At 40.5% G+C, this 15876-nt stretch overlaps 1 protein-coding gene across 9 annotated transcripts in view; it reads left to right on the plus strand.

Annotated features, from left to right (window-relative positions):
- Positions 1-15876, plus strand: part of LOC140199090 (rho guanine nucleotide exchange factor TIAM1-like) — a 299957-nt gene that overhangs the window by 160491 nt on the left and 123590 nt on the right. The window lies entirely within an intron of this gene.

A 15876-nucleotide genomic window follows, 5' to 3' on the forward strand; every position in this document is an offset into this window, starting at 1 on the left:
CTGTTTCCTCAGTTCGTAATGTAATTAAGAAATAGCAATTAACAGGAACGGTGGAGGTCAAGTTGAGGTCTGGAAGACCAAGAAAACTTTTGGAAAGAACTGCTCGTAGGATTGCTAGAAAGGCAAATCAAAACCCCCGTTTGACTGCAAAAGACCTTCAGGAAGATTTAGTAGACTCTGGAGTGTTGGTGCACTGTTCTACCGTGCAGTCACACCTGCACAAATATGACCTTCATGGAAGAGTCAACAGAAGTTTGCAAAGGAACATCTAAACAAGCCTGATGCATTTTGGAAACAAGTCCTGTGGACTGATGAAGTTAAAACAGAACTTCTTGGCTGCAATGAGCAAAGGTATGTTTGGAGAAAAAAGGGTGCAGAATTTCATGAAAGGAACACTTCTCCAACTGTTAAGCACAGGGGTGGATCGATCATGCTTTGGGCTTGTGTTGCAGCCAGTGGCACGGGAACATTTCACTGGTAGAGGGAAGAATTAATTCAATTAAATACCAGCAAATTCTGGAAGCAAACATCACACTGTCTGTAAAAAAGCTGAAAATGAAAAGAGGATGGCTTCTACAACAGAATAATGATCCTAAACACACCTCAAAATCCACAATGGACTACCTAAAGAGGCGCAAGCTGAAGGTTTTGCCATGGCCCTCACAGTCCCCCGACCTAAACATCATCGAAAATCCGTGGATAGACTTCAAAAGAGCAAGACGACCCAAGAATCTCACAGAACTGGAAGCCTTTTGCAAGGAAGAATGGGCGAAAATCCCCTAAACAAGAATTGAAAGACTCTTAGCTGGCTACAGAAAGTGTTTACAAGCTGTGATACTTGCCAAAGGGGGTGTTACTAAGTACTGACCATGCAGGGTGCCTGAACCTTTGCTTCCGGACCTTTTCTTTTTTTGTTATTTTGAAACTGTAAAAGATGGAAATAAAAAAGTAATCTTGCTTAAAATATTAAAGAAATGTGTCACCTTTAACTTTGTGCCTTTTGGAAATCAGGTCATCTTTTACTTGGTTAGCTATTCACAGTAACAGACATTTTGACCAGGGTGCCCAAACTTTTGCATGACACTGTATGTATATATCAGTTACTTGCACAATGTGTTTTATAGTATTGTTTTTTTTACGGTACATCGGACCCAGAGTAACAATTATTTTATTCTCCTTTACACTAGTGCACAGGAGAATGACAATAAATGGTTTTGAATCTTGAATCTTAATGGTGGAAAGATAGAAATTATCAGATATAGTCTTTCAAATATTTAATGTGGGAATAACATAAGTCACTGAAAGTGAGTGAAAAATTAATTTAAAAACTAAAGTGTGGAGGTTTCAACAAGTTGTTGTTGTGCTTAAGAAGGAGTTTATGAGGAGAACTTTAAGTGAGACGCAAGAAAAGCTTTGGTTCTCAAACAACATACTGGAAAAATCACCACCAAGTGGATAGCACTTCATGAACATCACTCATCAAGAGCGTCTTAGGGATATTTGTCAGTGGGAAATAAATGTTGGCCTCCCTAAATGGCCCCACATCGCATAAATATATAAATGAATAAAATGTAGGGATAGTGAGGTCACTGTGATTAGAGCCGGTGATAAGACTCACTCTTGTTGTAGTATGGGCAATCACCTTCAAACAACTCACAGAGTTTATAAGCTGGAAATCTACCCACCATGGATCAGAACTGAAGAAGCTTCTCGGACAAGTGACAAAACGTCTTCTAGAGAACACAGCAAGTCCAGTTGCCTTGATTTACTACTGCTTGATATAGTATATGGAAAGGGTTAGAGTGGTTATCTTCCAAGAGAGAGGGAGTTTGAAATTATTAGAGTAACACATGCAACATATTGGAAGAACTTGGCAGGTCAGGCAGTATCTATGGAGAAGAATAAAGAGTTGATGTTTCTGGCTGAGACCATTCTTCCTTTATTCCTCTCCATAGATGCTGCTTGACCTGTTGGTTCTTCTAGCATTTTGTATGTGTCACTCTGGATTTCCAGCTTCTGCAGAGTCTCTTGAGTTTGAAATTGTTGCTGTGAAGGGCAGATGAGACATTCCACATTCCACACTGAAAGCACTTGTGACAGGTACCATAGTAAATTTATTTAGTACCTGTCACAAGTGCTTTCATCAGAGCAATGTGATTGGCATTTGGAGAGGAAAATCGTGAAATCATGAAAATAGGAAATGGTTAGGGATGTTAAATAGCAAATCTGTTGTGATTGACTATATGGGAAATAGGTGAACGTTAACACCAAAATACGTACACAAATAGTAATAGAGGGAAGCTACATTGGATAGAATCATAGATTTAAATTAGCTTTATTTGATTCATGGACATCAAAACATACAGTGAAATGCATTGTTTCCATCAATAACCAGCACAGCTCGAAGATATGCTGGGGGCAGCCCACAACTGTCGCCCTCCTTCTGGTGCCAACATGGCACAAACTTGGGACGGCATGGTAGCGTAACAGTTTGGATCATGCTATTACAGTGTCAGCGATCTGGATTCAGCTCTGCTGCTGTCTCTATGTTCTCCCCATGACCATGTGGGTTTCCTCTAGCTGTTTTGCTGTCCTCCCACATTCTAAAGATGTGCGGGTTACTAGGTTAATTGGTCACATGTGGGGAATTGGGCAGTGTGGGCTCACGCCCCGGAAGGGCCGATCACTGTGCGTATCTCTAAATGAATAAACAAATAACCCTAACTCATATATATGTTTTTTGGAATCTGGGAAGAAATTGGAGCACCTGGAGGAAACCCACGTGCTCATGGGGGGAACACATATACTTATAGCCAGCAGTGGGAATTGAACCCAATCTTCTGATAACTAATGCTGTAAAGCATTATTAAACGCTACAGCACTGTGCTGGTCTTGCACCTTAGCCAGCATGGAAACAGGTTCTTTGGCCAAACTCATTCAAGCCAGCCACTGTGCTGCCCTGATTTTGTTCCATTTGCCTCTATTTGGCCCATGTCCCTCTAAACTTCTCCTATTCATGATCCTGTCCAAATACTTTTTAAACTTTGTAATTGTTTCGACATCTATGACTTCCTCTGGTAGCTCGTTCCATGTACCTGCCACCTCTTATATGAGAAAAGTTGCTCCTGAAGTCTCCTTTTAAATCTTTGTCTCTCACCTTAAGCTTAAGTTTTCATGATTTTATAAATCTCTAAGATGATGTCAGAGAGCTAAGCTAAAATTGTAAAAGAAATTGAAGGGCTCAGTATTAATCCCACTTGTTGAGAGCATGCCATCTGTGAGGATTGAGAACCAAGGCTGATGTGATCATTGCTTGATATAATGCTTCTTTGGATCAGCATCTGGTAGTTACGATGTGATGACTTTCACGGTCAATTACCGCGTGTAACCATCTTCTGCGGGCTTATGAAGTCCTTGTTAGTATTGACTTGTATTTTATTTTGCTCAAATTCTGCTTACTACTTAGCAGTGTCCTTTTGGGCTCTACAACGTGCAGCTTTCAAACTCAAATGAAAAGTGAAAAGGTCATTCGAATTGTGAGTTATACAGTATTACTTCCAACTTACAGCTAAGAATGATTTCTTTCTTAAGCCTTGGGTGTTGTCCAATTCTAAACTTTTAGAAACAGATTTAACAGAAGAACGAGGATCCTATTAATCAGAATGACTGAGTTGAGCACAGTAGAGAAAGTGAAGTATGTATGCTCCACTGCTTCTGGGAAAGTGCTTTGAAGTCACATAGTGATTGCAGTTTATTTGTTCTGTAATCCGACAGTCAAATATCTCTGGATAAGTGAAAGGTGTATCCCATTGTGATATCCTATTTAGTAGGCATTGGAATTTGTCCTCCACTTAGAGTGCAAGGAAATGAAGAAAGCGAAATAGTTTCATCAAGAGAACTTGCAGGTATTCAATCCATTCGTTTGATGTAGGGGCTGGAGAGCAGCAGCATTTTGACAAGAGCTATTTTTCAGGACTTCAATTACTGAATACCAATTCAAGATCAGTAGGCAGTTTTATCACAATACCTGGAAAAATAAGACTATTTCAAAGGGGCTTTAATATGAATTTGTTGATTTAAACCCTAAGACCATAAGAGATAGGGGCAGAGTTGGGCCATTCAGCTCATTCAGGTCTGCTTCTCCATTCCATTTGGCTGATTTATTATCTTTCTCAACCCCTTTGTCCTGCCTTCTCCCCATAACTGTTGCCACCCTAGCTAATAAAGAACCTATCAAACTCTGCTTTGATTATATCTAATGACTTGGCCTCCACAGCCAACCTTGGCAATGACTTCCACAGATTCACTACCCTCTGGCTGAAGAAATTCCTCCACATCTCTGTTCTAAATGTATGCCCTTTATTTTGAGGCTGTGCCCTCTCATCCTAGACGTACCCACAGTAGGAAGCATCCTCTCCACATCATAGGTTTCAATGAAATCCCCCCACGTTCTTCTAAACTCCAGCAAGTACAGGCCCAGGGCCACCAAACACTCCTGATATGTTAATAATTTAACTCCCGGAACCGTGAACGTCCTCTGGCCCCTCTTTAATTCTAGCACATTTTTTTCTTAGGTAAGAGGCCCAAAACTACTCATAATACACTAAATGTGGTCTGACCAATGCCTTATAAAGCTTCAACAATACATCTTTGTTCCAGGGCGCCTAGGTGTGACTTGAGTAGTAGCAGTACTCTCAATGGATACAATTAAATATTCCTATTTCAGCCTGTTACAGCTAAAAAGCACAACTGCTTCCAAGGTCAGTACAGTCAACAAAGATGTCTTAATGCATTTAAACAAACTATCGCTGCTTAAAACGGACAGAAACAACACAGTCTGTGATCAGGAGGGCCCACGGAGAAAACCTCTGAGAAAGCGTGGGTGAAGATCAGGATTACAAGTGCGTTTAAGGAAACAGGGTTTTAAACTCCCTATACCGACGATCTTGCTGGTGAACGTGCAGTCTCTGGTGAATAAAATCGTTGCTCTCAGAGCCAGGGTGCTGAATCAGAGGGACATTAGGATTGCGTGTGTCCTTTGTTTCACGGAATCCTGGTTAACCTCTTCCGTACTGGATGCAGCGATTCAGATTGACGGGTTTACTCTACACCGTCAGGATAGATTTATAGAGTCTCTCAAAAGCAGAGGTGGAGGAGTATGCCTCATGATCAACTCTTCTTTGCACAAATGTATCAGTGCTGTCCTAATTCTGCTCACCAGACCTGGGGTATCTAGCAGTAAAGTGTCATCCTTTTTACTTACCACTGGAGTTCTCTGGGTTCATTCTGGTAGCAGTTTACATTCCACCCCAGGCCAATGTCAAGCAGGCTTTAGATTATCTGAGCAATGGGATCAACATGCACGAAACAGTGCACCCTAACGCCTTCACCATTGTTTTGGGAGATTTTAACAAGGCCAGTCTGAAACAATCACTAAGCAATTACCATCAACAGATAACTTGCAATACCAGAGGAAACAATACACTGGACCATTGTTACATCACTACCAAGAATGCCTACCGCACTATTCCTCGCCCTCACTTTGGGAAGTTTGATCACCTGGCTGTACTTCTACTCCCTGAGTATAGGCAGAGACTGAAGACTGCAGCACCAGTGGTGAGGACCAAGAAGGCTTGGACAAGGGAAGCACAGGAGCGCCTACAGCAGGGGTCCCCAACCTTTTTTGCACCACCTGGACAACACAAACACCTAACGTCAATCAGCTATAGCTCAGCATTTAACACTATCATTCCCACAATCCTGATTGAGAAGTTGCAGAACCTGGGCCTCTATACTGCTCTCTGCAATTGGATCCTCGCGTCCTAACCGGAAGACCACAGTCTGTGTGGATTGGAGATAACATGTCCTCTTCACTGACGATCAACACTGGTGCACCTCAGGGGTGTGTGCTCTACTCTCTGTATACACATGACTGTGTGGCTAGGCATAGCTCAAATACCATCTATAAATTTGCTGACGATACAACCATTGTTGGTAGAATCTCAGGTGGTGACGAGAGGGCATACAAGAGTGAGATATGCCAACTAGCGGAATGGTGCCGCAGAAACAACCTGGCACTCAACATCAGTAAGATGAAAGAGCTGATTGTGGACTTCTGGAGGGCCAAGATGAAGGAACACATACCAATCCTCATAGAGGGGTCAGAAGTGGAAAGAGTGAGCAGCTTCAAGTTCCTGGGTGTCAAGATCTCTGAGGGTCTAACCTGGTCCCAACACATTGATGTAGTCATAAAGAAGGCAAGACAGCGGCTATACTTTATTAGGAGTTTGAAGCGATTTGGCATGTCAACAAATACACTCAAAAATTTCTATAGTTGTACCGTGGAGAGCATTTTCACAGGCTGCATCACTGTCTGGTATGGAGGGGCTATTGCACAGGACTGTAAGAAACTGCAGAAGGTTGCAAATCTAGACAGCTCCATCTTGGGCACTAACCTACAAAGTACTCAGGACATCTTTTGGGAGTTGTGTCTTAGAAAGGCAGCATCCATTATTAAAGACCTCCAGCACCTAGGGCATGCCCTTTTCTCACTGTTACTGTCAGGTAGGAGATATAGAAGCCTGAAGGCACACACTCAGCGATTCAGGAATAGCTTCTTCCCCTCTGCCATCCGATTCTTGAATGGACTTTGAAGCTTTGGACACTACCTCACTTTTTAATATACAGTTTTTCTGATTTTGCACATTTTTAAATAATCTATTTAATGGAGGAGGAGAAGATGGCACGTGACGCAGCACGCGCGGCCTCTCCAGTGAATGATATCTGTAATCTGTCAAGTAGGGGACCGTGCACAATTCTGATTTGATGGAGACAGACGTGAGAATACGGAGGAACATCTGGAGAAACTTCTGAAATGCCCGCTTCGCTGGTGCTGCTACTGTGTGGTAACTGGAATCTCCAAAGCAGAAGGCCCCGAATCCTCAGCTTTGCTTGTTTTGGCGGCCGGGGCTAGGTCGAAGGCGCTCGGGAGGCTGTATCGGAGGGGCTGGTCGGAGGCTCAAAGTTTTTGGATGGATGGATTCAGTGTCGGCTGCTTCCAAGGCATCGGCAGTTGTTGGTGCCTTGGAGGTTTATGGCAGGGAGTTTCTCCCTTTTGCCGCCTGCTATCGGGGACTCAGGAGTCGATCAGGACTTGAGACTTTTTTTTTACAGTACCCATGGTGTGTTCTTTATTGAATTATGCTATTGTTTTGCACTGCTGTAACTATATGTTATAATTATGTGGTTCTATCAGTGTTAGTCTTTGGTTTGTCCTGTTTTTTGTGATATCACTCTGGAGGAACATTGTATCATTTCTTAATGCATGTATGCATTTCTAAATAACAATAAAAGAGGACTGAGTGTTCTCATAATCTAACCTAATATGTAATTGATTTACTTGTTTATTTATTATTATGTTTTATTTTATTTATTTTTTCTCTCTCTCTGCTAGATTATGTATTGCATTAAACTGCTGCTGCTAAGTTAACTAATTTCACTTCACATGCCGGTGATAATAAACCTGATTCTCTCTTTTCTCTCTCTCTTATATTCTAGTTCTCTCAAAATCAGAATCAGAATCAGGGTAATTATCACAGTCATGTGACATGAAATTTGCTAATTTAGTTAATTAGTTAAACGAATGCTAACATTACATTTGCCTTCCTCAACACCGACTCAACCTCAAGTTAACCATTAAGGAATCTGCACTTCTGAATTTTGAATTTTCTTCCTATTTACGAGGGGTGATTGATAAGTTCGTGGCCTAAGATAAAAGGAGTCAAATTTAGAAAACCTAGCACATTTATTTTTCAACATAGGCCCCTCCTGCATTTACACACTTAGTCCAGCGGTCGTGGAGCATATGGATCTTGGACCTCCAGAAAGTGTCCACAGATGGGTGATTGATAAGTTTGTGGCCTAAGATAGAAGGGGATGAGTTATACTGCTCTCATTATATGCACATGCAGGTCAACTCAGTGATTTTGCAGAAAGTTTGAAGTTAATAACTCATCTTGTTCTACCTTAGGCCACCCACGAACTTATCAATCACCCCTGATGACTTATTAACTGATGAGTTATTAACTTCAAACTTTCTGCATAATCACTCAAAAGTGTTGAACTGCATGTGCATGTAACGGGAGCCCTATAACTCATCTCCTTCTACCTTAGGCCACGAACTTATCAATCACCCCTGCTGTGGACACTTTCTGAAGTTCCAAGATCTGTATGCTCCACGACCGCTGGATTAAGTGTGTAAATGTAGGAGGGGACTATGTTGAAAAATAAATGTGCTAGGTTTTCTAAAACTGACTCTTCCTACTTTAGGTCAGGAATTTACCAATCACCCCTCATATGAAATAGTCCACACTTTTATTTCTTCTGCCAAGGTGCATGACCTTGCACTTTCCTATATTATATTCCACCTGCTACTTTTTTGCCTTTTTTCCCAATCTGTGTATGTCTTTTTACAGACACCCTCCTTCTTCAGTACTACCTGCCCTTCCATCTATCTTCGTATCAGCCACAAACTTGGCCACAAAGTCAACAATTTCTTTATCCAAATCCTTGACATACAATGTGAAAAGAAGTGGATCCAACACTGACTCATGCTGAACACCACTAATCACCGGCAGCCAGCTGGAAAAGGCCCTCTTAATTCTCACTCTTTGCCTCCTGCCGGTCTTTGCCAGTCTTCTATTCATGCTAGTATCTTTCCTGTAACACCATGGCTCTTATCTTGTTAAGTAGCCTCATGTGCGGCACCTTGTCAAAGTCCTACTGAAAATCCAAGTGAACAACATCCACTCACACTCCCCTGTCAGTCTGGCTTTTATTTCCTCAGGGAATACCAATAGATTTGTCAGCCAAGATTTATTCTTTAGGAAGTCATGCTGAGAGTGGCCTATTTTATCATGTGCCTTCAAATACCCTGAAACCTCATCCTTTAATAATAGACTCCAACATCTTCCTAACCACTGAAGTCAGACTAACTGGCCTATAATGTCCTTTCTTTTGTCTCCCTCCCTTCTTAGAGAGTGGAGTGACGTTTGCAATTTTCTAGTCCTCTGGACTATTTCAGAATCTAGTAATGCTTGGAGGTTCATTACTAATGCCTTCACAATGTCTTCTACTACCGCTTTCAGAACCCTGGTGTATAGTCCTTCTGGTCCAGGTGACCTATCTACCTTCAAGCCTTATAGCTTCCCAAGCACCTTCTCCTTAGTAATAGCAATTACACTCAAAGTTCAAAGTAAATGCAAAAATGTCACCATATAGGCTCGAGATTCATTTTCTTGTGAGCATACTCAGTAAATCCAAGAGCCATAATAAAATCAATTAAAGATCGCATTCAACAGGGCAGCAAACAACCAATGCGCTGAAGAGAACAAACTATGCAAGTGCAAAAGAAATAATAAATAAATAAATAAATAAATAAGCAAAAAAAATATTGAGAACATGAGATAAAGAGTCCTTGAGAATGAGTCCATAGCTTGTGGGAACAGTTCAATGATGGGGCAAGTGAAGTTGAGTGCAATTATTCCCACTAGTTCAAGAGCCTATTGGTTGTCCTTTCTGACCCTCTTGAATTTCTGGCACACTGCTGGTGTCTTCCACGATGAATAGTGATGCAAAGCACTTATTACGTTCGTCCATCATTTCTTTGGCCCCGCCCCCCATTACTACTTCACCAGCATCATTTTCCAATGGTTCAGTATCCACTATTGTCTCTCTCTCCCTGTATATAATATGCAAAATCTTTTGGTATTCTCTTTTATATTATTGGCTAGCTTACCTTCATATTTCATTTATTCTCTCCGAATGGCTTTCTAGTTGTTTTCTTAGTTGTGTCCTTCTTAATTTGTACGCACCTCAAAATCGACTTACTTATTCTTTATGTTGACAATAGTATGCACAAAGGGGCCACCTGCAATTATTGCGAAGTGTATCATTTAGCAAAAACCTGAACAATCCCTTGACTACTTGCAATTAATTAAAGAAGAAAACTTAAGACAAAAATTTACAATTGAAGTAAGGAATAGATTTCAAAGTCTAGAAATAGAATCTGTTGAAGATGATAGCAATCATGCAGAAATGAAGTTTAACTCTCTGAAGGATGGCTTGGTAGAATCAGCAAAGTCAGTGATTCCTAAAAAAAACACAAAGAATAAATGGATGACAGATGAAATCAAAAATCTAATGGAAGAAAGGAGACTGAAGAAAGCAAATCCTATGGAATATAAGTCCTTAGATAAAAAAGTTAAAAGCTTATGTCAAAAAGCCAAAGAAGAATGGCTAAACCAGGAATATGAGCAAATAGAAAGAATCCCTATTACCGATCCAAAAAGAGTACATCAACAAATCAAGAACATCACTGGTAAAAAGCTCCTCTGTTCTTCAGGTGGATGTTTGAATGCAAAGGACGGTACCATTATCATGGAAAAAGATGAGATTATGAACAGATGGACTGAAGATATTCAGGAATTGTTTGAAGACGATCGAGACAATAAAACAAAAATTAAGAAGAACATTGAAGGTCCAAGTATTTTAAAATCTGAAGTTCGTAATGCAATAAATAAGATGAAGAAAGGAAAGGCAACAGGTCCTGATGAATTAGTAATAGAACAAATTATTGCCCTTGAAGATTATGGAATTGAAAAACTTACTGATTTAATCAATGACATTCATGAGACTGGAATAATACCAGAAGAGATGAAAAAATCGGTATTTATCACTCATCCTAAGAAACCTGGAGCAATAGAATGTGAATTACATAGGACCATAAGTTTAATGAGCCATATCACTAAGATGCTTCTAAGAATTTTGATGACAAGAGCTGAAAGTAAGATACAAGCTGAAATAGGTGAAGAACAATGTGGTTTTGTGAAAGACAAAGGTGCAAGAAACGTGATATTGGTGTTAAGGATACCATCAGAATGAGCTATTCAAGTCAAAAAGATTTGTTTGCTTGTTTTATTAACTACACAAAAGCATTTGATAAAGTGAAGCACAATAAGTTATTTGAAATATTACAGGAAACTCTAGATCTAGATTCGAAAGACCTCCGCCTAATCAGAAATCTGTACTGGGAACAAACTGCCGCTGTAAGAATAGATGGAGAAGTGGGTCAGTTAGTAAAAATCAAGAGAGGCGTTAGACAAGGGTGTGTTTTCTCCCCTGATTTGTTTAATGTGTACAGTGAAACAATATTACAAAAAATCAGACACATCTTGGGAATCAAAGGTGATGTTGAAAACATCAATAATTTCAGATATGTAGATGACACTGTGTTAATTGCAAGTACGGAGGAAGAACTACAAAGCTTAATTGATATAGTTGTTGAAGAAAGTGCAAAAATGGGTCTATCTATCAATTGCAAAAAGACAGAATGTATGGTGATATCCAAAAAGAAGGAGAATCCTATCTGCAGGCTGAGAATAAACAGGGAAGACATAAAACAAGTACAGAACTTTTGCTACTTAGGAAGCTGGGTGACATCAGATGGCAGGTGTGACATGGACATCAAAAGAAGAATAAGGATGGCAAAAGACACCTTTACGAGAATGAAGAGTATAATGACCAACACTAAACTAGGCATGACAACCCGTCTCAGAGTACTGAAATGTTACGTTTATCCAGTTACGTTATATGGATCAGAATGTTGGACAATATCTAGTAACATGAGGAAATGAATTGAAGCAGCAGAGATGCGGTTTTTGAGGAGGATGCAAAGAATATCATGGATGAAATGAATATCTAAAGACGATGTCATGAACAGAGCAAATACAAAGAGTGAAATAATGTATGAGATAATGAAAAGGCAATGTGACGTCATTGGACATGTGATTAGGAAAGAGGAGTTAGAATGCACGGTGATTAAGGGAAAGATTGAAGGGAAGAAAGCACGAGGAAGGCAAAGACAAATGATGATGGAGGCAGCAGCCAGAGAACTGGAAATGAATACCAATGAATTGATCCACTTGACCCAAAACAGGAGTGTGTGAGCTATGACAGTCAAAGCTCAATCTGGGCATGGCACCTGATAATGATGATGATCATTTAGTATTGTGGAATGTGATTGCTTGGTGCTGACTAGCAGGAGAAACTAATTACACAGGGCATCAGTGACTTCTAACCAAAATACTGCAAAGGACAGCAAACTGTAACATTTTGCAGATATCTCCAGCTTAAACCTGAAAGGATCCAGTGCATGAAAATTAACACCAGCTGTCAACTTGATAGCTACAAGCATGGATATTTTCAGACTACTCTGAAGTTGAGGATGTGGCTGGAGTAAGTCATGGCTGAATTTATTAGGAATATTTGGACTGTGTAAACATCTTCATGCAATTGTGTGAAAGAGAGATTCAAAGTGATAAGTTACTACACCAACACACTGAGTGGATATAGCGTACAGCTGAGTGCTTTCTTTCAGCAGTTTGACCTGCTTTGATCAAGAATAGTAGAGTTTTCCATTCATGTTATATTCTAAGCGAAATACTTGTCAATGTATGTACCTCACTTTGAAAGTAATCACGCAATGCAGAAATTTTGAAACCAGTTTGATCCTATCCCAGTGTATCCAATGGGCTTTAGTAATGTTACATAATTGCAGAATGCACTGTACTCTTATACAATTACACCCTATCCTTGTTATATGCGTCTTCAGACTATGCGGATTCACAGTTATGCGAGGAACCTATTTCTACCAACGTCTCGTTATATGCGTCCAAAACTCACAGTTATGCGAGGAACACTGCTTTCCCGCCAATACAAGTCACGTGCGCGCGCCTCACAGTCTCTCTGTTGGGATGAGAAGCAGTGCTTTCCCGCCAATACAAGTCAGGTGCACGCTCCTCACAATTTCACTCCCACCACTCTCGCATTGGTTTTGGCAAGGTGTGGATGCGCGATCTTAAACTTCTGTTGGTTTTACCTACGGTGCAATGATTTTGTGCTTGAAATATTTAACTATGCCTCCTAAGCGTCCGATGTCATGTCCTGGGCCGTCAGCCGAGCGGTAGAGAACCGCTTTAACACTTGAAAAAAAGTTGGAAATTATAAACAGCACGGCATCACTTGAAGGTAATACAGCTATGGGACGCTACTGCGGAGAACAGAATCTTGCCTTTAAAGTTCTTTTGTTGCTTGTCATGCGCCAGCCCATCCTAAACATTTGGACAGCATTCATCCTAACATAACAGTGCATTTCCTGCCGCCTAACACAACATCGCTGATTCAACCACTCGACCAAGGTGTAATCCACATTTAAGGCTTGCGTATTTTTTTTACTGCGAACTATCTCTCAGATGCTGCAAGCAACAGACGATTTTGAAAATCCCGGGAGCTTACCAACAGTGAGGGAATGGTGGAAGTCCGAACACTTGGCACAAATGGCGATGGACATGGACCCACGTTTAGAACTGAGTCAGCATTTCAGTCATTCCCTGCCATTAACCTTTCTTCCCTACATGAAAATTTAAAACAAAATGCTGCCAAGCAAACAACCCTCACCACTTTATTCAAATCGGTAACACCTGCCGGCAGTTCTAAGAGTTCTGTGAGTCTTCCTTCACCCCTTGCTGTGCTTGATATGATCCTGATGACCACAACTATCCACCTTATCCATATAAAGCTGCCCGACACCACAACAGCCACTCATCTCCTGGAGCAAACACACCTGCCCACTGTTGGTGAGTACTGTACATCAGGGGTGCCCAACCTTTTTTGCATTGTGGACCGGTTTATTATTGACAATATTCTTGCGGAGCGGCCGACCGGGGTGGGGGGGGCGGGTAGGGTTGCTAACGGACAAGAGAAGCAGTCAAATACGTTGTGTTTACCCCAAGAAAGACTACCATGACCATGAAGCCTTGCGCGGGCACCTGTGTGCGCATGCGTGACATGCGCATGTGTTTACGTGCCGATTTTTTTCTACAAATAGTTTTTGGCGATTCTGTTCGGTAAAACTACACTCTACATACATTATTTCTACTTTATATAGGTTGTGTATTTATCGTATCGTTCTTGCTTTTACTATATGTTAGTGTTACTTTAGGTTTTATGTAACACAGTGCATGAATATAGCGATGTCAATTATAAGTACTTATAAGTCAATAGCATCATACATATTAAGTAACGTTTGGATATTAAACACACAGCACATATTTTCCCCGTATGAACATATAAAATCATTGCAACACACCAATATTGCTGAATCAGTGGGAGCCCTGGGCTTGTTTCCCTGCAACAAGATGGTGCCATCGAGGGGTAATGGGAGACAGCGATACTCGAAAGGGGTTCCTTATGTCCAGTCTATTCCGCAATTTAGTTTTCGTTGCATTCCTTGCAGAAAAGCCCGCTTTGCAGAGATATGATATTGGAAATGAAAACAACGTTTTCATTGCTTTCGTGGCTATCTCAGGATATTTAGCCTTGACTTTGATCTGGAATGCCGGCAGAGATGTTATGTCAAACATACTTTTCAGCCCGCCGTCACTTGCAAGCTCAAGGAGTTGATCTTCTTCCTGTGCTGACACAGATGACGCGTGGGTAATGCCCTCGCGTGCGTTCAAGTTCAACAGTGGATGTGACAGGGAATGAGGAAAGGTGCAGCTGACTCATATCGCCAAATCGTATCGTTTCCTCGTGGCCCGGTGGCACATGCTTTGCGGCCCCGTAGCGGTCCGCGGCCTGGTGGTTGGGGACCGCTGCTGTACATCCTCGGATGTTAATTCTTATAATTTATTACACTGAATATTAGCTTAAATTGATTAAGTATAATACTAATGTTGTCTTGTAGTACTGCTTTTGTGTCGTATTGGTATGAAAATGTGAATAAATTACAGATAAAATATATTTAGGAAGTCCTCTGGAACGCATCCCTATTTTCTCCATTTAAATAATTATTCACATTATGCGTCAACTTCGGGGAACGTATCCCCCGCATATAACGAGGATAGGGTGTATAGAAAGAACCAGTAGAATAAACCAGCAATAATCTCGAATGCAGTTAAACCACTGGGGTGATGAGTAAGGAGTTCCCATTGTTGTTACTGAATGTCTATTCAGTTGTGTGAAGTTAAGAGAATGGTGAGTGGATCACTAAGCTCTGAAATGGTAGCGTGAGCATCAAATTAATCTTGCCAGCTGACTGACCTGACCATCGACATTGACTGCATATTTGTGGCAGGCATTAACTTTGCAGATACTGATATTCAACAATGTAATCTTTAATTCCGTTTGCACTAAAAATATACTTATGTGAATTTGTAAAGATTTTCAAATTATACAGCTGAACTTTAATTATCTGTTGTTTACGTTTGGTCGTCTGAACCCTTAGTGCCTAGGTGGCACATGGGGCCTCATCTGTTGTTTACATGTGGTTAGTTTAGTGTTCTTCCAATGCACTTTATCCCAGTGATGTACTTTTAAAGATAACATACTATCTGATTGATAGGTTTCATTGTAAAATGTTTCCATAGCTACTTTTTTGAGATGATTGTAATCATTTATGTCTATAACTCTTTTGTAAATCTCCCTTGCTCCAATTTTCAGTCAATTAATTTAATTTGTAAATTCTTTTTTGTAGTTTAGCAGATCAGAACATAAAAATATCTTAGCTGACACTTTGTTATTTATTAAGTTAATCAAAATTCCCCGAGACACTTCTCTGATTATATCCTATTCAATAGCACTAAGCATCTGTGGTGAATCTATACATTCTTTCATAAGAAAATATTCAGAAAAGGCCAGGCTTGTTCCCAAATAAGAGAAAATAGTTGCACAATTTGCAGAGGGCTGCTGTCACTACATACCTTCTCTCAAGGACTTTATGAATTAATTATTTGGTCATGTAGCTGGCAAAAATGAATC

This window comes from Mobula birostris, chromosome 6 (genome assembly GCF_030028105.1).
Source record: "Mobula birostris isolate sMobBir1 chromosome 6, sMobBir1.hap1, whole genome shotgun sequence".
In the NCBI taxonomy this organism is placed as follows: domain Eukaryota; kingdom Metazoa; phylum Chordata; class Chondrichthyes; order Myliobatiformes; family Myliobatidae; genus Mobula; species Mobula birostris.